Source organism: Falco peregrinus, chromosome 2 (genome assembly GCF_023634155.1).
Source record: "Falco peregrinus isolate bFalPer1 chromosome 2, bFalPer1.pri, whole genome shotgun sequence".
Taxonomy (NCBI): Eukaryota; Metazoa; Chordata; class Aves; order Falconiformes; family Falconidae; genus Falco; species Falco peregrinus.
Window position 1 is genome coordinate 17,993,130 of NC_073722.1, and position 27,204 is coordinate 18,020,333.

The 27,204-nt window shown below is 38.8% G+C and overlaps 1 protein-coding gene across 8 annotated transcripts in view; it reads right to left on the reverse strand.

Moving 5' to 3' along the window:
- Positions 1–27,204, reverse strand: part of MAPK10 (mitogen-activated protein kinase 10) — a 168,845-nt gene that overhangs the window by 96,442 nt on the left and 45,199 nt on the right. For 5 of the 8 annotated variants that reach the window (XM_005230097.3, XM_027795165.2, XM_027795188.2 and 2 more), the window contains exon 3: positions 13,092–13,248. The exons of 2 other annotated variants lie outside the window; for them this stretch is intronic. The gene's annotated coding sequence lies outside the window, so the exon portion shown is untranslated. Of the gene's footprint in view, positions 1–13,091; positions 13,249–16,672; positions 16,785–27,204 lie in introns of all 8 variants that reach the window. One more of the 8 variants, XM_055797564.1, reaches the window with a different exon arrangement.

A 27,204-nucleotide genomic window follows, 5' to 3' on the forward strand; every position in this document is an offset into this window, starting at 1 on the left:
ACATTGAACTGTATGCTATTTTATCTCCTTCTTAATACGCTGCTCTGTTATGCAAGTTAACCCCCCATTAATGAAGGGTTCATGTAAAAAGAATTAATACTCTAGTCAAAAGCTAAACTCTGACTTAGGGCGAAACATACGAAAGATCAGGGCACTTAGATCCTATATATCCTGTTTCAGGGTACCTTCATTTTGTGTTACTATGGTAGAGTAAATAGGAATTTCTATCTCAGTTTCATACAATTTAGAGGAAAAAATCATGGTTTTGGTGACTTAAGAGGAACAAATTATGCAAACAAAATAAAATTTAGCCATGCCTTTACTTATTTGATGAAAAGTTATATTACACTCCACCAATGTTCATGTTTCCTATATCAAAGTTTGATGACGAAAGTATGAAAAGCTGTTTAGGACTATGGAATAACCTGCTTAAATGAAATGTCTGTATTTTTCATCATAACTTAAAAAAAAAATGTATAATTGGCCACTGAACTGTGGTGGCCAATTTACACCTCACAGTTATTCACGAACAGAATCACAGAATCACTCACATTAGAAGGGACCTTGAGAAATTTATTATCCAACCTCTCTGCTCAAAGCAAAGAGTTGCTTTAGTTGTTTGCCAAGTCAGGATGCTCAAACCCTGCTTGGTTTGTATTTGCACATTAATGCAGTAGCTACACAACTAAACCCACTATTATTCTAAAAAAAATGTAAGAAGCTTAGTTCTGGAGTACAAGCCTGTGGCCATGAGCAGATTACACCGTAAATTCTGCAGCTACAAAACAGTTTATTTCTCAAACAACTAAAATCCAGATTCCTTCCCTTCTGAAAAGCTTTTGCCCCTCCTAACCTTTTACATTTGTGTATTTTAATTACTCCCACAAGAAAAACACTACCTGAACAAGTCATCTCAGGGATGCAAGTAGGATTTATTGCAAAATCACTGCAAACTGTTAATACCCAATAGCAGCTGCATCTTGTTTAAGAAAACACAGAAAATGTTTTGATGCTTTCTGGGTTGTATTGATTAAAACTCTAAATATATGAGAAAAAAATCTTAATGGAGTAAGAAGAGGCCTTGTGTTTCTGATAATCTATAATTACATCTAATATGATGGGAGACCGGAAGGAACAGCATGTTTGCTGCTGGCCTATATCCATTTACTTACACTGCTGCTGTTTGGAACGTATGTCATGCTACTGCACAAAGGCTAAAGAAACCAAGACTCTCTTCAAGTGAGACAGGGTATAAACCCAGCAAAACCAGGTGTTAACTTGCTCCAATCTTAGTGCTGGGTAAAAAGTTTGCAAAAAGATTATTTGCTATGTGCTAAATAAAATACTAATACAGAACAATTTTCAGGCTACAAGCAGAGCACACAACTACACAATGTTTTCTTCGTTGGCTTCCATGGCTGTCTGCATGTGTTATATGTAGCACATGTACACTGATACGATAATCACTATGTTCTACTAATCCCATGTAGGCTTGTTCTCCTTTCTCCAAGGAGACACTTCTCCTTAAGTATAACATCAGATTTGGCCACAAAGTTCTTACATTAACCAAGCCCATAACTACATAAAAACTGAAAGTGCAGCACCTATACTTTCACTGATGCCCAACTTCCGGATGCCTGACACATGATTTGCAAAAGAACTTACCTTACTATATTTAGCAGCTAGACCAAAAATAACAGAAAACAAAATAAAAATCCATTCCTACAAGGAATAATAATGATAATTATATACCTAGTGAATACAATTACAGTTCTAGGGTCTGACAAACAATGAGAATTATTTAAAGAAAGCGTATCTACTGCTGCTGAGTGATGTTGCTGCAAGTGTCTTTTTTTTTTCCATAAGCAAAACCAGAAATACAGTAGCTGATTAATGCAAACAGAATCATGAAGATTATTGTTAGCTACCTGTTATACAGATGACAGCACATTAGAAAAAAAATTACAGTTTTGTGAACTCAGACTGGACAGGTAAGGAGTGATTAAAACCAAGTCATGTTCTTGTTAGTTCTTGTATACAAATAAAAAAAGGAACGTCACGTTAAAACTGAAAGGTTAACTGACACAAGAAAGTAAATTAAATTTTTTTGTTATTTTCTTTGTTCTGTAGCACTGGAAAAAAAATACTTTGATAAAGTCAGAGGGTGGGGAGTTCAAAGATGGTAAGTAGAAACACTTCTTCGTGTACATTTCTTTTTAGATCAAGGAATTGATGTATCATTGCAGAAAGTGCAACAAGGCCAGGAATTTAATAGACGAAATTGAGCCTTTATGAAAAGCAAGGCTATCCAGGTTTATAATAGCTAATGGTTACAGCAAATATGATATTCTGGTTCAGGACTTCAATTAGGGTCCTCCTGTTTGAGGCCCACTGTGCATGTAATGTCCTGTATGGTTATTTATGGATTCTTATATTTACCTGTGAATCTTCTGTGGGAGACCAGGAGAGGCAGATACAAACAGGACAGCCAGAACACTCCCATGTTCTGGATTTGCTGCAACAGAAACTTTGCATCTCTGTTGTATGCACAACAGCTTTTTCAAGCCTCTGTCATTTCAGAAGGTGTATTTAGAATCTCTCTCTGTTCCAAGGTTCTTGCATTTCTAACAGGCTGTCACAGATTAAATAAAGGAACAGGGACAAGAGATAATGGGGACAAAAGTGGACTTTCTTGAATCCCACGGCCAGTCTCCATTGGCCTGGGAGATAAAGCTGGCTCACTTCAAATATTACCCCACAAAACACTGACCCCGCAGAGGGCCCAGCAGTTTATTTCAATGAGCAGGGACTCCAGAGAACCATGATGCAGCACACACAGAACTGTGTATGAAAATAGCCTAGCTTTGGTTCTCTTCCCAAGTGTGAAATGGCCAGCAGGAATCACATGTGACAAATTCAGGCTACTTTCTTGTGCCCAGTGGCACAAAACAACTCAGGTGAAGTTAAAACGTTGACAGCAACTGAAAAAAGATAACTTTCATGCAAAATACTTTTACTGTAGTTGTTATCTTTTTTATAGTAAATAAAAACATTACAGCATGAAAGACATTATATTATCATGGGCCATCATGTTCTTTCTCTAGTTGCAATTGGAGAGCTATTTTTCCAGTTACATTTCCCAATTTCACTTTCTGAAATAATTTGTTTTTTCTCTCTCTGAGTTTCCAGCACACCAGATCACCACATCATATCCTTAGAAATACACAACAGCATACGGACAGAGCATAAAGATGTTTGGTCCTACTTCACTCAGTGGAAAAGGATTCAATGAATTGAGGGATTTGGGAATTAACCTTTTATATCAGACACTATCTGTTCAGAAGTGTGTCATCTATTCCAAATGGAAAAAATTAAACACAATTTTTCATAAGCCATTCATTAAAACAACCAAAGAGAGAGGAAGAAAGAGATTCATGGAAGTGAACTAATACAGCAGCATAAAAGTTTCTACAGTACTGAAATGGAAGGCAGCATATTAAGATTCCAGTAACAATGTAAAAAACTCTCCTCCACATCACTGCAAACTCAGCTGAAGGTGTAAGGGCACAGTTGCCCTCTCAGCATGCTCCTTTTAACCAAAGATGAGCTTCTCCTAGTGCTTTTGTAAGAAAAAAGGATCCAAAGAGGCAAACTGGGCAATTTTCTGGACAGTTTGGGAAAAGAGAAAATGGAAGGTGAAACAGGCTGTTTCATAATGGCTCCCTCCTCATTGCCACCAGGACACAGAGACACTTGCTCATACATCTTTCTGACCGTAGGGAAAGATTCCTTGTTACAGGTAAACAGCAATTTGGAATTGATTCTGCCAGGCAGAGGCACACAGCACCATTTAAGAACACAGACATCCCCACGGTTAGAGAGAAATGCTGTAAGTGCATTAAGGCATAGATACAGCACAGATACTTTAGACAAACAAGTAACTGTCTGCCTCTCTTACTCTCAGGTAGCTGTCAAAAGCTTTCAGAAATACTTGACCCTGCCGAAGAATCAGATTGTTCAGAGACAGGAATAAAAGGCTTTCAAAATCTACGGAAACGCGCAAGGTCAAACACCTCACATGAAATCAAGATTTTCACAGGTACTGAAGAGAATTCAAACGTGAAATGACATCAAGAACTGCATTCTTTCTTGTGTCGCAGCTCCCCTCAGAGCTGGGCCAAGGGGTGAACAGCAACAAATACCGGTGTCTGATCCAGTAAGCCAATGGGGTTAAGAACAGTACAGGAACAAGTTTCATTTACCTGGATACACCAGATGGATTGAGGACTTCTCTCCCCAAAATGCTGCCACTATAAGGTATGGTAAATCCTAGCAAGGACAAGCTAAGGATCCTTGAGAAAGTCTGCCACCAGAACTCTGCAGTGAGTAATGCCAAGAAGCAAGAGAGAGAGAAAGACTAAAGAATAACTCAAATGATAAATCTTCGTATTACTTTGGAAAAGTTTGGACTGCAAGATCCAAGATGAGCACCACAAAGTCATACATTGCCATGATCAGGATAAACATGTATTTTATGTGAGTTACTAAAGAATTTAATAAGTACAAGAACACAACCTTATCCTACTTTTGACTGCCATTTTAAATGTAAGTGCAAGAGTAATTCTCAAACTCTTCCATTAAGCACCTTCTTAAGTATTTTTTAAAAACTGCTGCAGTCCATAGCTTGCTTTTCTCATGGTTTTGGCTGCTTCTTCAGCTGTGACCCAAATACCAGAGCTTCCTCATAGCTGTAACACCTTCTGATGTCTATAATGCTAAGCTTTCTTTAGGCTTACAACAAAACCAGCAGTGTAAATATTCTGTTTTGTCCAGCCCTTCACACGGATTTAATCAATTCTGCTCCCTATAAATCATTAGCCCATTTGCCTAATACTCATCCCAGTTAGACTACAAGCTTGGAGAGTACAGATGCTACACATTTTGTAAAGCTTCATGCTTACATACTATCAGATGAGTATTAAATAACAGTAACAATAATCACACCCTTTACATGTGTGCATAATGCATATGGTCATCTAAAGAAGAGAAAGCTCTTAAGGGACATATAAACCCACACGCCCTTTTTTTTCTAGGAAAAAAAAGCGATTTAGTGTGTGCCCAAGGCATAAATGCTTCCTAGTACTCCCATGAGGACAGTGCAGCTTCACATTAGCTTCAGTGGAGGCCTGTGCTCATAAAGCATAACACAGCCTGCCTCACACAATTCCACTGGCATTCACCCTCCTAAACTAGAAATGTAAACATGAATGAAAAACGTAGAACTCAGTCATATGCCAGGGCTCCAGAGTTTTAGATTAAGGCTTCAGGGTTTTAACATGTTTTTTGGGTGGCAGCCTTTATCAAGGGCTCAACTGGGAATAGTTTTCTGTTTCTGAAACATCTGTTGGCCAGTAAAATCACAATTACACTTAGCTCTTCTCTTGCAGCAGGCAAGGAATATATACCACAAGAAAGCAATTGCTATTTGAATGAGCAACAGACCAGCAAATGTAAGGGTTTCTGGATTCACTTCCTAGTGCTTTTACACTTTAACTACAAACGTAAACCTTTCCTGAATCAGGCAGAAGCTCTCAGCACCTTGTCTAATTTTACTCTTATTCAGTTCCTATGTCCTAGACTTCTCAACAGGTATGGATATTATGAAAAACATGAAAAACAGGGATATATAAAATAAAAAAATACTTTTCTTAAACACTAGCAGACAACCATCCCAAACCTGATGTACTGTGACTCCTTCTAGTATACTTAAGTTCCCACACTACTAACAGAGCCATTGGAACTGCATTATCCAATCTGCAGTAAATGCAACACTTTAAAAAATATTTCTAAACTAGAAAGAAAACCTTAACAGTCAAATTTTCAATCAAAAAAGCCTAAAAAAAATATTCCTTAGACTACAGGGAAACACAGTTGAATTTAAATATTTAGTCTTTGATCAATTTTCTTTTATTTCCTGCCCCCAACCAAATGTTTCTGTTCCATTAAAAGCGCTTTTAGTAGTGATGAGTCTTCTACCAACATTTTCTTCAACTAGCTTATTTAATAATATCTTTTAAACATACTTCCAAGTCTAAAGCCTCAAAATTTAAAAAAATACATGCTCACATACAGCCTGCTCCAAAAACACCCTGATCATCTGCTGGAGAGGTCTATGCGGTGCTTGTGCCATCTGAAAGCTGCCAGTCTGGTCACAGCCTTTCACTCCAAAGCTACGCTATCTGACAGAAAGAGTTTAGGATTGCACAAGCTAAAACATTAAATCAACACTGCCAGACACATTATAGACACTGTTGTTTATATCTCTTTAAAAAGACTTTTTTTTTTTTTTTTAAAAAAGAAGAACAAAAACACACACACAAAAAAAACCCAACAAAAAAACAACACCCCAAAAATCCAATTAGCCATTTACAGGATAACTGGAAATACATCAGAAAAAGAATACAGCGATATTTCCAGCATGTAAACATGGCAAAATGAACAGGACAAAACTGACCAGTTGACAGGCTGCAGCTTGATCAGCGTCTTGTAAATGCTGCAATGTTCTTCCTCTTCTCAAGGTCAAGTGTAGAAATTTTGCTCAAGTCATACAAAAACAGTTTACCAAATTGGGGCAGGGAGAGAAGAAATCCATATTAACTTTTTATCCACAGAACAACACTAGTCCACCACATGAATACTTTCATTTCAGTCCCAGGGTGAACAAAGAAAGGGAATTCATAAATTCCCTCAAAGCCTTTCCCCTAGTCTATGTGTAAAATCATTATTTTTCTTCTTAGAAAGGCAATGAATATCACAGCTGTTTTTCTGTAAAACAGTGTTTCAGGCAATTTTAGGAAAGCATCCAGCCAATGAGAAAAAGACAGAAACTATTACAAACAGGAACAGACATGATATGCCAGAAGAGGTGCAGTTCCCAGGTCGCTTCATAAGATCCAGTCCAAAAGAAACTATCTGAAAAGAAGACTAATTGAAGAAATACTGAAACATGAATTAAGAAATAAACTATAGAGAATTTCCAGAAATTACTGTTCAAATTTATAATAGATGTGAATACATGAAAGAATGAAGTTTAAGGTTCCAGTTAACTGTAATAAGAACATCCATCACTGAGATCTGCTTTTATTGCTGCTAATTACACAAACCTGACAGCTGAGGTGTTACCAACATTACTAATAATATGCACCAATCCTAATTCATTCATATTTATCATATTCTTGCCATTTTGCCCCTCATTCTACCCTCATCTTGTCATTTACCCTCATATTTGGTTATTTCTACACCACAATCCAGCTAGGAAGTGCCAATAACAACCTTTCCATAGTTACCTGGAAAATAACATGGACTAGTAGCTCAACCTATTAATAATTTCTGTAAATAATTAGGAAAAAAAATAATGTATAAAACCTGGTTGGTTGGCCTGCACAAAGCTTTAAGCTGTTGTCCCGAACTTGCAACTGGAATTTGAACTAGATACTTTAAAATTCAGTTAAAGTACATTTCCTCTGAAGCAGCTGTCTACTATGACTACTACATTGTATACTGGATGGCCCAGCTGGCAGTCTGTGACCCCAGTGTTGTCCACGGACTGTGTACACTGAGGTACCTGCCCTTCTCTGAGGCAAGTAGCTGCTGCTGCCATGATGACACAGGTAGAGTAAGAGGTATTCTTTTGGGCCTACACATGAATCATTGTCATTACTCCCTTGATAGAGCATTTTAAGACAGACTGCTTCTTTCTCTGTTCCTAATTCCCAAAGATTTGGAAATGATACGATTTCTTGTTCTCTTGAACCTCACAAGGGCCAAGTGTCCAGAATACAAGCATAAGCAGACAGCTCTGCTGTCTACTTTTCAATGCCAAGCTGAAAAAATGCACTGAACACCACCAATTTTCTGTATCATAAATAAGCTTGAGCCCTGCTTCCTAAACAGGAGCAGATGCCCAGAGAATCAGATATGACTGTCCCTAAGTATTTCTGGTATCAAATCCAGCTCTCATCGAAGCTGTATATAAGACAAATCAACTCAAATCCAACTGACCCGGCATCACTTGGAGGGAATTATCCTGCTGTGAGACAGCTGATTGATTCCTCTTCTCCCTTTCAAAGTGGTAGCATGAGCTATGGCAACATACAGTGAATGCCATGAAGCTGTTCCACACAAAAATTACCCACTATCCACAAAACCCACCTGAACTGAGATGAGAAATTTGCTTGACGTGGTTTTCAGCCTTGTGTAGACTACAGAACAGAACCTATGTTCCATTCACTACATAAAACCATTGCAATAATGTGCATAATTCATGTATCTCCTAGGTAATCGACTGTTTACTGCTTTTTCAGCAAAATCAATGACACAGGTTCAGTGATGCTCCACAGGGAGAAAACCTGATGATAAAAAGCACCTTTTAGATCTCTCCCCCCCCCCCCCCCAAAAGTACAGTGTGGTAAGCAAAGTAGAAGCTAGATGTTTTACAAAAAACAGGTTTACAAAACTCCTCAAGAGCTCTTCTACACACATTTGACAGATAATAAAATCAAGAAACCAGCAGAATAAATGACATGTCCACTCAGTCAGGAATAGTAGCCTGGGTTCCTGGCTGTAATTCCCATACTGAAAGCACCACTGAAAGCTAACATAAATAGTTTAGGTCAAATTCCTACACACAAAAAAAAGTTAAGGACAACTGGGTTTCACTGTCCCAGAAACAAAGGAACAAAATCCAATTTTGCTTGCATAGCCAAATGCTTGCTTTTTTTTTTTTATTTCATTGTTTAATCCAAACATTTTGGAACATAGAAATAAGCAGCTGAATAAACTGATATATTTCTCTGTAACACCCAGTATTTTTTATCACTTGGGTTTTTTTCAAACTTTCTAACTTTTTTTTCTAGGACGTGTTTCTGGGTTTTTGTGTGAAATCAAATGCATACATGAATAATGACAGACTCCATATTCTTTAGAGTGGCAGGGAGTTTTAAGTTTGGCTGGGCAGAAATTTTTGAATGATAGTGAGAAACAGGGAAAGGAAAATGACATTTCTGAAATAAAATGAGCCTTTAAAGCACTTGTAAGAGTGGCTATAACAGTGAACTTCCTCCCTGCCTTTACCTCTCTGTGTCAGTACAAACATCTTTTATCAGCCATTCTATGTCTCCCCTGATCCTCTTTGTCCTCAATACTCTGTTCTAAAAGGCACAGCAGAGAGAAAGGCTTAAATTTTGTTTTATTTAAGTACCTTCAACTAGCAATATACAAGTTGTAGCCTTAAAACAAACAAACAAAAGAAAAAAAATCTTACACCAGATCCTGACCTCACAAGAAATATTTTAAATTAAAAAAAAAATCCAGTATTCTATTTTTAACCTAGATAGCACATCATCTTAAATAACAATTTTCCAGAATGCATTGTTGCCAAACCAGTTGCTGTTTTCACAAGTTGTTTTATTTGTTTTCTTTTCTTTAGTTTTGGGGTTTTTCTGTTTGTTTTGGTTTTTTGGTGTCTGGGGGATTTGTTTTGTTTTTAGCATAGGCTAATAGTAAAAGGATCTTCTGCTTTTTCTGGCCTAAGCTGACTACCATTAATGATTTTGATTAAAAGGAGAGTTTTAACTCTACACTAAGTCACAGCTTTTTAAAATAGTAACACAGTGAAGAAAAATTCCACTTTTATCAGAGCCCAACTACATCATAACAAGATCTGTAATATAATACTATTCCATGGTATTTACAACCACAAAAAAGAACTCGCCACACTGGTTACCACAAGATGCTTGAAGTATGGCTAACCATCACTGCTATTTTCTTGTTCCAAACTCTGTCTTCAGCTGCCATTTGTTCTTTCCTAACAAACCCTTATGTGAGATGTACAAGCGTAGTTTTGCATCCTTTCTGCACGATAATACAGCACAGCTGAAAGATACCACACTGAACCACTGCAATTCCAGCAAAGGCTACTTGTAGGTGCAGGCTAACACACCATAAGCTGGACAAACTGAGACAGCTCCTGTCCTGCAGCATCTCAGGGCAAACTGGCGCCTTTGTAGGCATTGCCAAGCAGGATACCAATCATTGCCATGCAGACTGAATGTTTTAGCTTGCTTTCCTACTGGAATAAAGCTTGTGTGATCATCCTTCAACTTTAAATTAAGAGCTAGATATATAGAAAAAAACAAGTTTTAGTAGTTTAAGTGTTCATGAATTAATTTGAGTGAGTTTACAGACAATTTGTCCTCTAGAATGTTTAATGAGTCCAGCAAATTCACTGCAGTAGATAACTGGTGAGACAATGTTACAAAAACATTTAATCCCTAATTTACACCAAACAGGTTCAAACTGAAGACAGGCATTTTTATACCTTTATTGATTTGCCATAAATGTATCTAGAAATATGCAGTAATACAACATAAATAAAATTACTCAGACACTTTTCCGAACTGAAACTCAGTCAGCAGAAATGCCAGGTATTGACCACAACAGAACAGCAGGAAAACTATCCTGTTCTCATGAGTCTAGCCTGTTTCTCTAACTTACAGGACTTTATCTCTGCAATAAAAAAGCATCAGAATTAATCCTTTGTGCCAGTGCCTTGCCTCTGCTTTCACAGGGGCCAGTGCCCCAAGCTACATAATTGAAACAAAACACATTGTGCAGGGAGAAAGTTAGAAGAGCCAAAGCACAACTAGAACTTCATGTGGCTACTGCCATAAAAGACAACCAAAAAATGTTTCTAGAAATACACTGGCAACAAAAGGAGGGCTAAGGAGAATCTCCATCCTTTACTGGATGTGGGGGGAAACATAGTGACAAAGGGTAAGGAAAAGGCTGAGGTACTTAATGTCTTCTTTACCCAAGTCCTTAATAGTAAGACCAGTTGTTCTCAGGGTACCCAGCCCCCTGAGCTGGAAGACAGGGATGGGGAGCAGAATGAAGCCACCATAATCAAAGGGGAAATGGTCAGTGATCTGCTACACCACTAAGGCACGCACAAGTCTATGGGGCTGGATGGGACCCACCTGAGGGTACTGAGGGAGCTGGTGGCTCACAAGCCACTTTCCATCATTTATCAGAAGTCCTGGCTAACCGGGGAGGTCCCAGAAGACTGGAATTTAGCAAATGTGACGCCCATCTACAGAAAGGGCAGGAAGGGGGATCTGGGGCACTACAGGCCTGCCAGCCTGACTTCGGTGCTGGGGAAGGTTACGGAGCAGGTCATCCTGAGCGCCATCACGCAGCATGTGCAGGGCAACCTGGGGATGAGGCCCAGCCAGCAGGGGTGTATGAAAGGCAGGTCCTGCTTGATGAACCTGATCTTCTGTGACAAGGTGACCCACCTAGCTGATGAGGGAAAGGCTGTGGGCGTTTACCTGAACTTTAGTAAAGCCTTTCACACTGTTTCCCACAGCATCTCCTGGGGAAACCAGCTGCTCGCGGCCTGTACGTGTGCGCTCCGGGCTGGGTAAAAGGCTGGCTGGCTGGCCGAGCCCAAAGGGGGGTGGGGAATGGAGCCACATCCAGCTGGCGGCCGGGCACACGTGGTGTTCCCCAGGGCTCAGCGCTGGGGCCAGTCCTGGTTCGTGTCTCTGTCTGTGATCTGGGCGAGGGGATCAAGTGCACCCTCAGCGAGTCTGCAGCCAACACCAAGTTGGGAGGGAGTGTTTGTAGGCCATAACCACATCCCTAAGCACTGCATCTACCTGTTATTTAAACACCTCCAGGGATGGTGATTCCACTGCCTCCCTGGGCAGACTGTTCCAATGCTTCACCACCCTTGCAGTGAAGAAATTTCTCCTAATATCCAATCTAAAGCTCCCATGGCATAACTTGAGGCCCTTTACTCTCATCCTGTCACTAGTTATTTGGGAGGAGAGACCTATCCCCACTTGCCTACAACCTCCTTTCAGGTAGTTGTAGGGAGCGATAAGATCACCTCTCAGTCTCCTCTTCTCCAGTGTCTTGTTTATTCCTGTTTCACATTCATTTGCTTAACATGCAGCCAACAGTTATAGCTGTAACCTAGGTTTACCTGGTCACATTGTATCAAGAACTCAATTGGCTATGTTATCAAAGCAAATAAAAGAAAAAAACAAAAAACCCAACTCACAAACAAGCTGAAAACCCAACACAAAGTTAAACCAAGAAAACCACTCACAAAAAACCCCGTAGGCATCAGAATATTTTGTGATTTTATGCAGCTGTTCTCAGCATTGCTTAGCGAATGAGTTTAACACAATGTCATTCAAAACTGTCTTTAGTCCTTGTCAGTGTTTTAGCACGTTACCGTGATTAATCGTTATCATATTAATGTATGGGAACTTAAAGATGAACTAAGAACAGTCACATTGTACTGAGTACTGCTAACTCATATTTTATATTATCATTTACCCTGTTACTATATTCTACTTAGATCATAATATGATACATCCATACTATGCAGGGAATATTACAAGTGTATTGAGATCTTGATTTAGCAAAAATTTAAATACAAGCCTAAAGGAAATATCAGCATGTGCAATGCCCTCTAGACAGCAGAGGTAAACAAGTGCGTAAGGCTTTGTATAGGATCCACAGCTGCACAGTCATCTCATGGAAGGGAAGTAATACTGGAATTAGAGGTGAAATTTCACAGCAAGATACACAAATAAATAGGTCAATGTCTACAGAATACAGTTTAGCTCACCCACATGCTGTCCAGGCTTACAGCTATCATGCAAAACATCATATTCATTCAGTGGTTTTTCAAAGGTTCATTGACTGGTCAAATCAAAACCAGCTCTGTCATAACACTCACAGGCATTTTTCATAAATGTAGTCTGGTCACAATCAATTCTTCCTCACACGGGGCAGACTACAAACAATAGCTACAAACTAAAGAACACCTTTAGAAATCGTTTCTTATTCTGTACTGATTCTCCTGCTATTACTTTCATCTTTATCGTATACTCATCACAGTGCAATATGAACATTTCACAAACATGTAACATATCCATAGCAGTTCACTACTTTTGCAATGATTTTCCTTTTTATTAAGCTTGTTTTCATCAGTAATTAGGTGGCCCCAGATGCCTTACCAGGGATAGGATAATCTGACAGCGAAGTTTTACATTTTGTCCAGGTGACACACTTGTAATTGCTCTGAGGTCTTCCCGGGGAGAGCTGCAAATCTGGGGACCACTGCTCAACAAATGCAGCCTGGCGAAGTTTCACCTCTGTCCCAGTGGAAGACAGCTGTCAAAGGAGTTAAAGACATGCAGAGTTAAGGAAGCCTGGGTCTGAGTTGAGACAGTTAGCTCATTTTGGGACCATTTGTTCCATTTTACTAAGCTCTAGTTCAAAACCGCACAGATAAAATGGACCACTCCGTGTCCCCTGCTCATGTTCTCTTATTAAACTAGCTGTTCTCTTTCAAACTCTGCAGCCTTTCTAAAGTCAGTACTTTCACTCACTGGTATACTCTGTTGGATTAAAAACCCCTGGAGGTCGCTGCAATGCACTGCGATAATCAATGGCTGCAACATCCTGTTCAACTTCAGGTAGAGAACCTTTCTGTAGCTGTGGACCTCTGGGTATAGAGAATAGTCCAAAAGGCAAATAAACAAGCAATACATTACTCCTTAAATAGACTATTATACAAAAAAACCAAAATATTCCACATCCTGGATCTTCTTTCTACACGATGCTGAAGGCTTACAGGAAAGGGAAATTCCTTATTTGGAGAAATAAGGAAACCTTCTGAGGAAAGGTAAATTAAAACCCCCAAAATGTCAGTGCTGAAATACTCAGGAGTAAAAATTTAACAGAGGCAATCAATAAAATCTTACCAGCTGCATATTGGTGAGGAAAGGGTACATTAGAAAGATGTATTGTTGTCCTCTCTGTAAGAATAATACTGACACTTCAATTTCTACCAGACTCATGAAATTACAATAGCTGTTTACCAACGTACCTTTTTTTTTAGTCCCACCACCTATACATTTCATCTTTCTCTTTTGCCTTGCTGTCCTGCCCAATTGTAGCAAGTCTCGATAATAAATAATACAGAGAATGGGGGAGCAGAGGGCAATGGCAACCAACAGCTTTGCAACTTCTCCCATTAACTTATTTTACAGGCTGCTTAGAAGTCACTTTTACAGACAACTTGGCAAAATATGCACCTCAAACCACCATACAGTGTGTCTACCTCTGTATGCCACATCTGATGTAAGGTACAAACTTTAAAAGGAACAAACAGCTGTTTGAGGCCTTTAAGACATCCTTAGGTGTCAGTGAAAAACAGGGAAGCATTTGTACATTCAAGAGCCTCCACATCTTCAAAAACAGTATCCATGAGCACACTCTGCTTTCTACAGAGTCATGGAAGAGTAAGCCCATGTCACAAGCCGCTGTGCAAAGCCAAGAATAGAAGATTAATAACCTTTCCTTTCCCTTTTTTCCCCTTACCACCATTTTTAGTTAATTCCAATATTCCTGGTAAGAGAACTATAGAAAATACTGCTGAAGGAGACACCAGTAAAGTATCCAGTCTATATTCCTGCCTGACAGTGGGATCAACCATAATTATTTCTAAGAGATATTTTCGTAACTTGTTCTTCTTAATCGAACATGTCCTTGCAATTTACATTGCGTTCAGTGGAGAAGTCCCTGTTTACAAAAAATAAAATCTGTTCCCGAAGAACAGCATATTGCTAGGCTTACAAAAATATGAAAGAATTCACAGAAAATTTATATACTCCAGGCCAAATTAACCGCTGGTAGAAAGGTTAATCAGGGTTATGCCCACCTCCATGATGAACCAGTATATGCACTCTACAAACCTTCCAGAGTTTTATCTGTTAACGAAGAGCCTGTATGTTTAGTATACTCTTGTGTCAGTTACTTTACACGCCAAATATAATTTTAAACAACCACTGCATTTAAATTACTGTAATCTGATGAAACAGGTCTAATCAACCCAACCAGAAGAGCTTAATGTTCCATTTAAGTCAAGGATTTTTCTTATCCACTTCACAACAAGCAGAAAAAGTACAGCCAACAAGGCTTTATCTTCTGGCTCCAAGGCACTTTTCTACCACATTTGCATTGAATGTAACACTGAGAGTAAATGCCTTTGCATGGTCATTTACCCCCAGATTTTGAAAGCCTGCCAGACACGGACTACTAACCAGTAACTGTTTATGGTTGGTCTTTTTGCAGTGGGAGCGAGGATGTTGCTTTTTTTTGGGTGTTGTTTTTGTGTGGTGTTTTGTGGGTTTTTTTTAATCAGCATCACTTCAAAAGTAACCAGAGCATTTATCAATTTCTGCTCAAAATGGGATGGGTGTCTACTCTGAGAGCTCATTGACCATCTCTGGAAGACACAAGAAAGCACATGCATCCTGGTTTCAGCTGGGATAGAGTTAAATTTCTTCTTAGTAGCTGGTAGTGCTGTGTTTTGGATTTGGTGTAAGAACAATGATGATACCACAATGATATTTTGGTTGTTGCTGGGTGATGTTTGTACCAAGTCAAGGACTCTTCAGTTGCTTGGGCCCTGCCAGCAAGAAGGCTGGAGGGGCACAAGACATTGGGAGGAGGCACAGCTGACCCAAACTAGCCAAAGGAGTATGCCATACCATACGGCATCATGCTGAGTATATATAAGCTGGGGGAAGAAGGAAGGGAGGGCCAGTTGGCATTATGGCATTTGTCTTCCCAAGTAATCGTTATGCGGGATGGAGCCCTGCTTTCGTGGAGAAGGCCGAGCACCTGTCTGCCGATAGGAACTAGTGAATTAATTCCTTGTTTTGCTGCGCTTCCATGTGCAGCTTTTGCTTTCCCTATTAAACTGTCTTTATCCCAATCCCTGAGTTTTCTCACTTTTACTCTTCTGATTCTCTACCCTATCCCACCTGGGGCAGTGAGCAAGTGGCTGCGTGGGGCTTAGTCACCATCCGGGATTAAACCACAACATGGCAGCTAAAAGAACATTTTACAATTCTTTTATCTGGGAATGGCCCTTAACACTCCCTATGGCATTTTCAAGGCCCAGCCTTTCATCAAGTGACTCCAGGTTTGCTTAACGCATACCTCATGAGGCACTGGCAGAATATTTGGAAATAACATCACTGGCTTAGGCCCCCCAGAGATGAGTCACAGACCTGGAACAAGATGAGTGAAACCGCCAGTGCACACTGCAGAGCTCAGCAAGGGTGTCTTGGTTTTGGCTGGGATAGAGTTAATTTTCTTCTTAGTGGCTGGTAATGCTGTGTTTTGGATTTGGTAGGAAAACCATGTTGATAACACACTGATGCTTTTAGCTGTTGCTGGGTAATGCTTATACTTCAGTCAAGGACTTTTCCGTTTCTCAGGTCCTGCCAGCAAGGAAGCTGGAGAAGCACAAGAAATTGGGAGGGGGCACAGCCAGGACAGCTGGCCTGAACTGGCCAAAGGGGTATTCCACGCCATGGAACGTCATGCTGAGTATATACAAGCTGGGGGGAGGAGGAAGGTGGAGGGGACATTTGCATTTGGCATTACGGCATTTGTCTTCCCAAGTAACTCTTATGTCTGACGGAGCACTGCTTTCCTAAAGATGCTGAACACCAGCCCACCAATAGGAAGTGCTGAATGAATTCCTTGTTTTACTTTGCTTGTGTGCGTGGCTTTTGTTTACCTGTTAAACTGTCTTCATCTCAACCCCTGAGTTCTCAGTTTCACTCTTCCAGTGCTCTCCCTCATCCACCAGGAGGGAGGGAGCAAGCAGCTGCGTAGTGCTTAGTTGCCAGCTGGAGTTAAAGCATGAGAAAGGGTGAAAATTCATGAAATTATTTCATATCCACTATATAACAAACTTAAGTTTTAGGTTAGACCTTGCAACAGTATCCAGACAGGGAAGGCTATTTACACCCTTGGGAACATGTGATGTCCTACTTGTAGGAAGTCTCCAACACAAGAATTATTTTGTTTGGTTTGCAGCTCGTACAAGGGATGTACAAGCCAAACAAACCTCACATCAGAGAGACAATCTTTCCAGCTTTGCACTTCTGCTGTTGACTCATAATTATTTTAACACGATACCACTGTTACTAAACAGATGCAGGCATGCAACAACTCACAGGCTTTAGGAAAGCCACACAGGTAGCAATAAAGCATGCCGCAATGAGCAACACCTTACAACACCCTTCTTCAAATGCAGAATGTTTTCGTAAAATATGTGTCACTGTATTTCACTACTTAGCAATTTCATTAATTCAGCAGCATGTTTCAGAATAATTACTCTCCCTTTCACTTCTTTGGGGATTTTTTCCTTTGAGAGACTACTCTCTCTGCCTTTTTGAAACCTGAGGTTTTATTTTATCACTTGCCTCTGTCTCATTTAAAGCACATAGTATTACAATTGTAGCTTCTTTTTCTCTGTATAATCTAAATAATGTCTGAAAGCTGCTCAATGAGAATGTTGGTGCTTTGTTTTAAGCAGAAGCTCCTACCTCAAAGATACACCGAAAGAAAAATAAATTCACAATTGTGGGATATCATTCCCACATGGCTACAGAACAACTCAGTCAGTCAGTCACAGACGGGTGGGTGACAAGCAACCATTCTTCTGTGACAAATGCATTCATTTGTGCTATAGTAGAACACAATTTCCCCCAAATTAACAGCCATATACTACCAGTGAAACAATTCTACTGGATTGTAGAAAGGACATTAGTTCTGGACTAATTCAATTATTTCAATGAAGTTTACAAATTAAGCCTATTTCATTTAGTAGAATGGCTTCATACTTAAAGAATCAGGCAGCATTTGCTGTCAAATTGACATTTGAAGGTGAAACACTAAGCACACAGTGCACTATTTTGGATTTTGGGGGGTTGAGTTTTTTGGCATACAGAACTTATCTGCCATACTTGAATGGTTAAAGAAGATCATCAGATCCTTTTCTAGACTAGCCAGCACATGCTGTTCAATAGTTACTCAGTCCTGGAGAACATTCAACCACGAAATCTCTATCCTACTGTTAAACAGAATGCGGTTTATCAGTCCATACATTGAAAGAGATCTTGTAATAATGAAATTCACAGCATCAGCAATAATGAATTGGATGTTTAAAAAGCTTGTCAAAGCAACATGGATGCCTCCAATTCTCAGTCAAAAAGGCACACTAAACCAGTCACAGAAAGACATTTCCATTTCCAAGACAGTTTAGTGGATTCATGCCTAGTCCCAGCTGCATTTCAATGAAGATAAAAATAAAATGACACGTACACTACACCAGCTCCACAGTAGAAGCACTTCCATGACTGCAAATGGAAGAGACAATTCATGAAGCAGAATTACAGCTTTTCTACCTCTACAGTGGAATGAAGCACATCAAATGGCAAAATATTTTAAAACGTCTCTGACAGCGAGCAAGCACAGGTCTTTGTCCTTTACTTCTTTATACTGTCAGATATGCACATACTTGATGCATTTGAGCTCATCAAAAAGTTCTTCAACACAAAAAGAAAACAACATCCTTAATTAAAATTCTAGCTGCACACTGCCATTGCTAGAATCCTATGTGTCACATAGGAGGACACTGTGAAGTTTAGGGACAGATGAATAAGGACATGAAAGCCAACTCCCTCTGAAAAGGAAAGGATTTGATAGCTTTTCTCTGTTTTGTACTGGACCTGGACAATAAAAACTAAATAAAGAGCTAGTTCTGTACAACACACAGTCTACCTAAAGTATATAGATAGATTTTCAACATACTGGTTTTTCCTGCACTTCATGTACAAATAGTTTACATAACTGTGTTCAAAATAGGAAAATATAAGTATTAAGATAGTAACTAATAGAAATTAAAGAAAGAAAAAATAAATTAAAATAGGCAAAGTAAGATCCACAAATAGCAATGTACCTACAAATCTGGAAAATTACATTATACCTGCAATGACCAGACACAGAATAAAATGGAGTAAAGAAAGACAGATCAGTGTTTTAATATTTTACTCTTAATGATACCAAAAAGGTTGTCTAGTCAACAGAAATGGACAGTAGTGTGGCAACATAACTTCATTAAACATTACCTAAACAAGATAAAAAATTTGCATGATCAAAGCAGTTGATAAGAGTATGTATGGATATAGATTTCTCTGTAAGGCTACATTTATCTTCTATCAAAACTAAAGATACTGTAAACAAAACCACCAAGACAACTGAGTCTAACAGAATGAAAAGACTGCAACTAAACATATACAAAGGGAAGCAGTAGAATTTCGAGGGTAGTCCCAGATCATCTCAAGATAGCCAAAGGGAATAGGCTGTACAGTTACTTCAGGTTTTAATAGAAGCTACAGTTTAACATGTTTAGTAAATAAAGTACAAAATGTGTCACTGTGAAACTCAATTTTCAAACAAACAAACAAAAGCCAGAAGGCAGTAAATAAAAAGGGAAGAAATTAACAAGCATGGTCTCAGCCTGAAGAAGACATACATGTATCTCCCAAAAGGCATTTGCACTCAGCAAGAATAAGCCAGCAGTGGGGCAAAAAGAGAAGATAAATCTTCCCGTACAGTCAGATACGGACAGTAACAGTTGACCCCCATTCCCTGAATATCAGTGGCATCTTGTCTTTGGATATATTATTTATATAAACCATAAGATTTCTTAATCTCATAACACATAAGTTTTTATGATAGATACAGATGTTTCAACCTTAGGAATAATTTTTTGTGCCAGTTCAGTAACTTCATTTCTGATTATAAAACATAATCTCAAAAAAAAAAATGACTGTAGGTCACATTTTGATACTGAGTTAGTGTGTTCAGTAGATATTTTTCTACTGATTTCACCAGACTTTGGATTATTTCATTAAGTGGTGTTCTAGTTGCAATAAAGGCCTCATATTTACAGCACCAACCTAATACCTTTCACCTATGTTTTACAGTCCAGATTCAGCCAAAAAAAATTACTCTAGAGCTTCCTCCTTCCCAGAGGGATGTGCTTAAGGACTTTGCATAACAAATCCAAAAATATCAAACTGAAAATTGCTTAACTGATAAGCTGAATTTTAAGCTAAAGTATCCTTATTTCATGAGCTCTCTTCTCCCTTTGGATCAGTGTTATGCATGTAAGAAAATTTTGTAATTTTACAAGAAAATTATCACCACTTACACATTTTCTAATATCCAAGACCAAACATTTTAGTCAAAGCTGTATAATACAAAGCAAAAGGAAAATAAATTAGAAACTTCTAGTTATTAACATGTTATAAATCAGGTGACATTACTGACCCAGCTGCAGCACTAGGCCATTGTCCTAGTTAATGACCAGAGAAAAGAGGCAATGCCATAGAGGAATGAACAACATTATCCAACCCTGGCACTCACAGTTCCTCTTGTGACAGAGTGAATAGATGGAGACTGAGTCCTACTCCTGTGGGAGCAGCCAGCACACTTCTTTGGGCAGTAAGAACAACAGCAAAGCCAGCTGGTGAGTTTCTGTCCTCCTTCACTGATTGTACACTGTCACCGAAAGTGGGTAGCTTATACTAATAACATTTTTTTGGTGAACTGTTTGTTTTTTTGTTATTTGGTAATTTTAATATATATTTTTAAAGCCTTTAGCTCTCAAGACATGTAAGGATTACAATCTCATCTTTTCTTAAATATATATACACACAGTACAGTCCCATACTTTAATGAATGATGGTATGTAATCTTATTCATTATATGAGATATATCTTTAGCTATATCACAGATATAATTATTATTTTCTATTTATATTGCATGCCTTTACTGCCACCAGAGTTCTAGAGTTTAAAATGTAAAATGAAAGGGTCTAAAAAGTTTAAATTTATTACTGAGAGCAGATGTTGCACCCAACAAGTGTGGAAAAGCACAGAATCTATGTAGATGGCATTATAAGAAACAGCATCATATCCAGCTGCCTTGGATGTCCCCAAAACATGACACTAAGTTAGATTCATCAAGCAAGTGTTTTGCTGCTGGACATCTGAAGCAAAGCCCACTCCACATAACTTACCTAGCATCTCCAAAAAAACCCCACCACAAACAAACCACATACAAGCCAGATAAAGGGGCCTTGCCACTGATGATTTTCAAACTTGCATTTCTAAGCCACTTTCACAATCTCAAAGGAATCTTTCTTAAGATTTTAATAACTGGAGAGGATAATAACATAACTACAAAAGCTGTTGCAGGGTGCACACTATCAGACATCGTTCAATACTAGCTTATTCTCTTGGTGCCAAGGTCTGCATGAAGCATAGATAGAGAAACATGAATGAATAGTGCTCCTAAAGCTCTGTCTCCTCTTCTACCCTTTGAAAAGTTATTTTGCATAAGAAAACAAGTAGAATATCTAAAAGATGAAAAACCAATGTGAAATTACTGGTTTGTATTTAATTTAGCTTGGGCCATAATTCTGGTCTCTGAGTTCCTTTCACTGTCTGCTTCTCATCTTCTCTTGATATGGTTACTCTCTCTCTCTCTCTCTCTCTTTGTGATTTGCGGTAACATATGAATACTGACTGATTTGGTGTCTGCTTTTGTAGATGTACTGTGACCTTGCACATGCTAAACAAGGTTTGATTCTTACTACTTGTAACAACGAGTGAGGCTTCAAGTATAATCAGAAGCAAAACACTACAGAGCAAGGTCACATTTCCATGTAGCTGCTCCTTGCTCCAGGGCTTCCCTAAGTCAGTACATGAACCGCCTGAGAAACAACAATTCACAATCAAAGTATTTCTGAAAGTTCTCTATAATTTTTCAAGAGAGGAAAAAACGAAACCCCTGCCAAAAAACATCTAAGCAACTTGTTCATCTGCTACAGCTAGAGTAGTTTTCAGGACTCATTAGGTTAAAGTATGTATTATAGACATTAGATTAGTAAGGAAATCACACCAATTACTACATCATATCTTCCGGAAAGTTAAAAAAGCAAGCAAATGAGGTAGCATTGCACTGGAGTTCTGTAAAACCAGTGACTCAGCTACAAGATTTACCTCTTGACACACCCACTGCTCATGCAGCTAGCTTACACTTCCCAAAGTAGAGTCATGTCTGTCATTACCTCTTACTAACTGCAACTGCATAGCACGCTAGCTCATTAAAACTACGCAGAAAATGTTAGGATGGATAGTCACAGACAAGCCCCATTGCGCCCCATATCCCATTTCCTCATCTAATTCTCATTCATCCCGGACTTGTGGGCAGGCAAGACACAATGAAATTAGTATTAGTTACCTGCCTCACTTTAAACATTACCAAAGGCTCATCCCACCACATTCAACTGTGCCACTTGAATATGGCCCTCTTCATACATACCAACATACTTCAGATCAGAACAAATGAAGGAGTGGCCTGCAGGACAAGGCTGCCAACTTGTGATTTTGCAACTCTGAAGTAACTTTAGCAAAAAGTCCTACAGTAATGCTGAGCAGGTGATGTACGGTATGATGGGTTGATCAAATCCAAATGGTTCCTTGCTGCATCCCATTCTATGATTTCCCATAAGCCAACTATTTTCTGTGCAGAAATTATATAAGCACAGTAATGAGCCCCAAATAATAAACACTACTGAGATATGTGGTAATAGCAAACACTGAAGTTCCAAGACTATAATCAGATTGTATCGTTCAGCCAAGAATTCTATTTTAGCTTGCATTTGGTAAGAAAAGGCAGGTCAGAAATTTAACTGGTTGACCTGAATAGCATGCACCTTCATTAAACATTAGTCAGTTACTTTTTACATCTTGTTTTCATGCATTAATCTTCCTGGGCAAAAATTCATTCTTAAGTGTTCTTGCAGTTGACATATTTAGACAAAGATCCCTATGTATGCAATATTCGATGGACAATATTTATGGTGTTTGTAGCATGTTTTGCCTCAAAGTATCTAAAGATGCATTTTTGCTGGGTTTAAAAAAAAAACCCAGCACTTTTCAGTTCAGAAATCACAGGTTACAGTGATTGAAGAGAGTTCTGTCTCAGTAATTCCAGTTGGCCCCTCCATCAGTGCAACATAACATGACAGCTTTCACAATGCATCACCTTCCTTAAACATAAACACTATCTTTCTGAAGTACTGCCAAGATGTTTGGCACAGTTGCCAGTCTGGATTACAAGGAGTAGACCACCACAGCACTGACTAGTTTAGAGCAGAATGCTGTTTGAGCAAATAAACTTACCCTTTTGCAAAAATCAAAGACAATGGGTAAAGTAACAGTCACAACCATGGTAGTCCTGTGATACGTACACAGGTACCTGTGATATGTACAGCAGATAACCTTCAGCGATAAACCATGAGCATCAGCTATTAATGTTCTAACCTCACTACCCCCAGTGGAGTTTGGAGGCTCTGCCTGCTACTAACAAATTTTAAGAAGAGACAACAAGAAATGAGCTACTGCAGAACACATTCATCACCCACAGTCCTGATGTTATGATTTCTAGGACTGATATGTTTCACCTACAACATATTCAGCTTGCCATCTAAAGCTATCCATTGGTTAACTGGAATTATTTACCTTTATGTATTTTAGCAAAAAAATCTGTTATTTGGTTGGATAACTAGCTGTATTTTCCACTGAATTTATTATTAAGAATAGAATACAATATAACAGTTGAACAAGACATAAGCTATTGCCATGGCACAGCACTGCACACTTGCACAGCTTTCAGATCAAGTACTAAATGGTTCAGCAGGGAAGCTCAGTTACTGCTTCATTGTAGCTGAAGGCAGACATAGCTTTTTGCAGCAATTGCTATGTGAGCAGTTCTTTGTAGAGCAGTCATCCAAAAAGACAGGATCTGTGCCCCACAGAGCTATTTATCCAAAATGGCAATAAGCAGTCCAACAATACAGGAAAAATATGAAACAGGCAATGGCAACGGGAAAGCTGAAAACATAGATTGGTTGAATCAACAATAGATCTATACATTTTATTTTTAATGCTTTATTATCATATTATTGTTATTGCTGTTAATGATATTAAGACTCCTACTTCTGCTACAATGATCAGAAGGGCAGGTCAGTGCTTTGCTGAGAAAAAAAATGAGGCACCTTTCAGATGTTGTTTGGAGCTGTGTGGCTTACTCCCACTTCTCCTCACCCCATGAGCCTGTACAAATTCACTGCCAGAGTTCCCAACTCACCAAATCAAATGGTTTAACAAGCTGAAGGTCACTATTATCAAGATTTCCCTAGCTGCTGCTTTCATGTCAGGTGCTTTGGTTGATATGAGCTGCCTGTCAGCCAGAGCTATAGCCTGTAACACCAAAACACAGCCATAAAACACAAATACAATGAAAGATCAGGTCAACAATCGTTAAGTGTTCTCAATAATGTGAAGTGTCAAGCTCTCAGTGAACTGATAGACAAAAAAAAAAGATTCTTTTTTCCCACCAAACAACAGAAGGGTTAAGTAGTTTTGTGGGTTTTTTTCCCCACAAAACAATGCTCTCTGATGTCTACCACCAGTGAAGAAAATCTCTCTTCCAAAATGAAATGAAGCAAGACGGTTCTGCAGAGCTCACTGTGTCCCCCTCTCCACCTCTCAACCCTGACTATTTACCAAACGCTGAGAAAATGTTTGACTCCATTCCTTTCAAGTCTGCCAAATGTACTAACCTACCACATCCTACCAGTACCTCTTTATTTTCTCACCACAAGAAATGGATATGCTGCCAGACTACTGAAGGCTTTCTCTGGTTTCCATTTCTTTCCCCTTCCCTCTCTCCAAACAGTGCACACCCTCTCTGAACAGCAAGCTCTGCATCCCATTTGCTTTTGTCACTGCCATGCAGTCACACCCAGTACAGCCAACCACCGCCTGCTCTCACAAATTTGGGGTGTGCTGCCCAAGAATACTCCTCCTCTCCAGACTTTTTTCTTTATTGTTATGCACTCACCTGCTTTTGAAGGTCGCATAAAAAGACCATACACATAGGGTATTTTTTTTTTTAAACAGCATGGTATAGGCATGTTTTCTAGGAATGACCCCTTTGCGTTATCTAAATCTGTGGTTCTCAAATTATGCATTTATTTTCTTACAGTATTTCTTATAGTCATTCTTTTCACATATTTTTTGTGTTCCAGTAAGGCTAACAACATAGCATTTTGTATTTTAAGCATTTTCCCACCCTTTTGTGTACATTTCTATGAACTATATAGGAACTTTTGGCATCATACAGTGTGAAGCTGTTCAAAATTATCTATTTTAGACATGCGGATGTGTCAACAAATTTATATGCATCATAAAACTTTCTGGAAAATGCCCCTCTAATCTTTGGAAGAAGTACTATCCCTTCACTAACTACTGCATGCTTTGGTGTTTTAGATTAAAGTACTTGAATCTATAACCTTCCCCCTGAAAAAAGTTTTTCTTTCCTTAATTCTACTTAGACAACTTTCTGTTGCCTTGTGAGCTGCAGCTTTTCCTACCCTGTTAGCTCTTTCCAGAGCACCTAACTTCTGACTGTTTCAGTTTGCTGCAGTACAGAAGAGTGAGGGACAGCCATTCAAATAACAAGTAAACCCCTACTGTTCCTATGTGGGTTTTCTTTTTAGATTCTGTCTCCTCTATGATTAGAAACTTTCAGCAACAATCACAGTCAATAAGCATAGATTTCTGAGTATTAAGTTTTCTGCCCATTGGTGAACCCCAGTGAGATCCTGAGTCCTTCATATATGAAACATAAAACAATTAAGACTTTATTTAGGGACTCATTGAAACATTCTCGGCTTTATCATGTAGATTTTTAACTTACTGAGTCTGTTTTAATAATTTCATAGACAATAAAAACCTTAGAGAAAAAACTGTCCATATTGACTTTCCTACCCATCACTCTCCAGGGAGACTCTGCATACCCATATCACAGGCTTTTTTTTCAAGAGTTCATTTTTGTGAAGCTGCATTATTTTTTACCAGCAACCTAGACAGATAGCCTATGTCCATTGTTGCACATCTTTGTCCTTCCAGCTTGTATTTATCTCCTATTGTTCCTACCACAAATTCTCCAGCAAACAAACAGTAGTCACAAGCCTGTAGTTATCACTATAGCATTATCCGTAAAAATCAGTGAAAGCACAATTCTGAGTAAGTAGAAAAAAGGAACTTGATTTCTTTCAGTGGACTCTTTGTCCTTCAACTTTCAGAGAATCTAAGCACTGAACTGAAAGATGTCCTTACAATCTGAAGTTTAAGGAGAGACACTACAGTAAAAAAAAATAATATCTTAGTCATCAGACAAGGAAATCCTCATTGATTTCAACATGCCTATTAGAAATAAGAATCTATCAAAGAAAGAAGCTATAACTTGCTCCAGAAAGTGAAGTCTTTTTCTGCTCCCTGCCGGAGGTTATCAAAACCACTTTGGAAAGACCCCAGACACTGCAAAATATTTTGTAAATAGCAGCTGCCAACCAAAGGCACCAAAACCTGAAAGCAGAAAGAGAAGCCTTCCAGAAATTATTTCATGACATGGGATTGCATCTAAAATCACCTCCTTTCTCTGGCATGCACAGCAAGTTGAGCCCTTTGTGTCTGCTTTCTGGGATGGGAGTTCAATGGAGCAGAAATTCCCTTTATATTTGTGTCTTGTGCAGCACAGATAATGTTGTTAGTATTCTGCAAATACAGCACTGCAGCAGAACATCAGCACTAAGCTGCTGATCATTGAAGTGACTTCATAAACTGAAAACTTTGCTTCTGAAACAATGACTTTATTTTGGTGCCTTAAATTGATAAAAAAAAATTATGCAAGTTTAAATAGAAATGAAAGGCATAATATTGCCTGTTATTTCCCTTTCCAAACTACAATGTGCTGTATCAATCCACGTAACTTTACATTTCAACACAAACAACATGGAAGGGAACTTCAGAGAGTACGCCCCTACCTCTACTTGAAGGGAAACAATATATCTAGCATAGACAAGCTTTATCTTGGCCACCTTCTCAATACTTGGGAATGTTAGCACAGTTCAAGCCTAGCTGATTTGTTCCTCTACTCTTTTACAACATTACATGTAGCTATGAAAAAGCAATCTAATTAGGAGAAAAATAAAAAGAGTAAGTGTAAGTAAGTAAGAGTAAGGAGAAAAATAAAAAAAGTAAACCTTCCTCCACACTTTATACATCCTAGAAAGACAATGGGGTTTGTTAGCATGCCAAAATAATGTATGACGCAAGACTG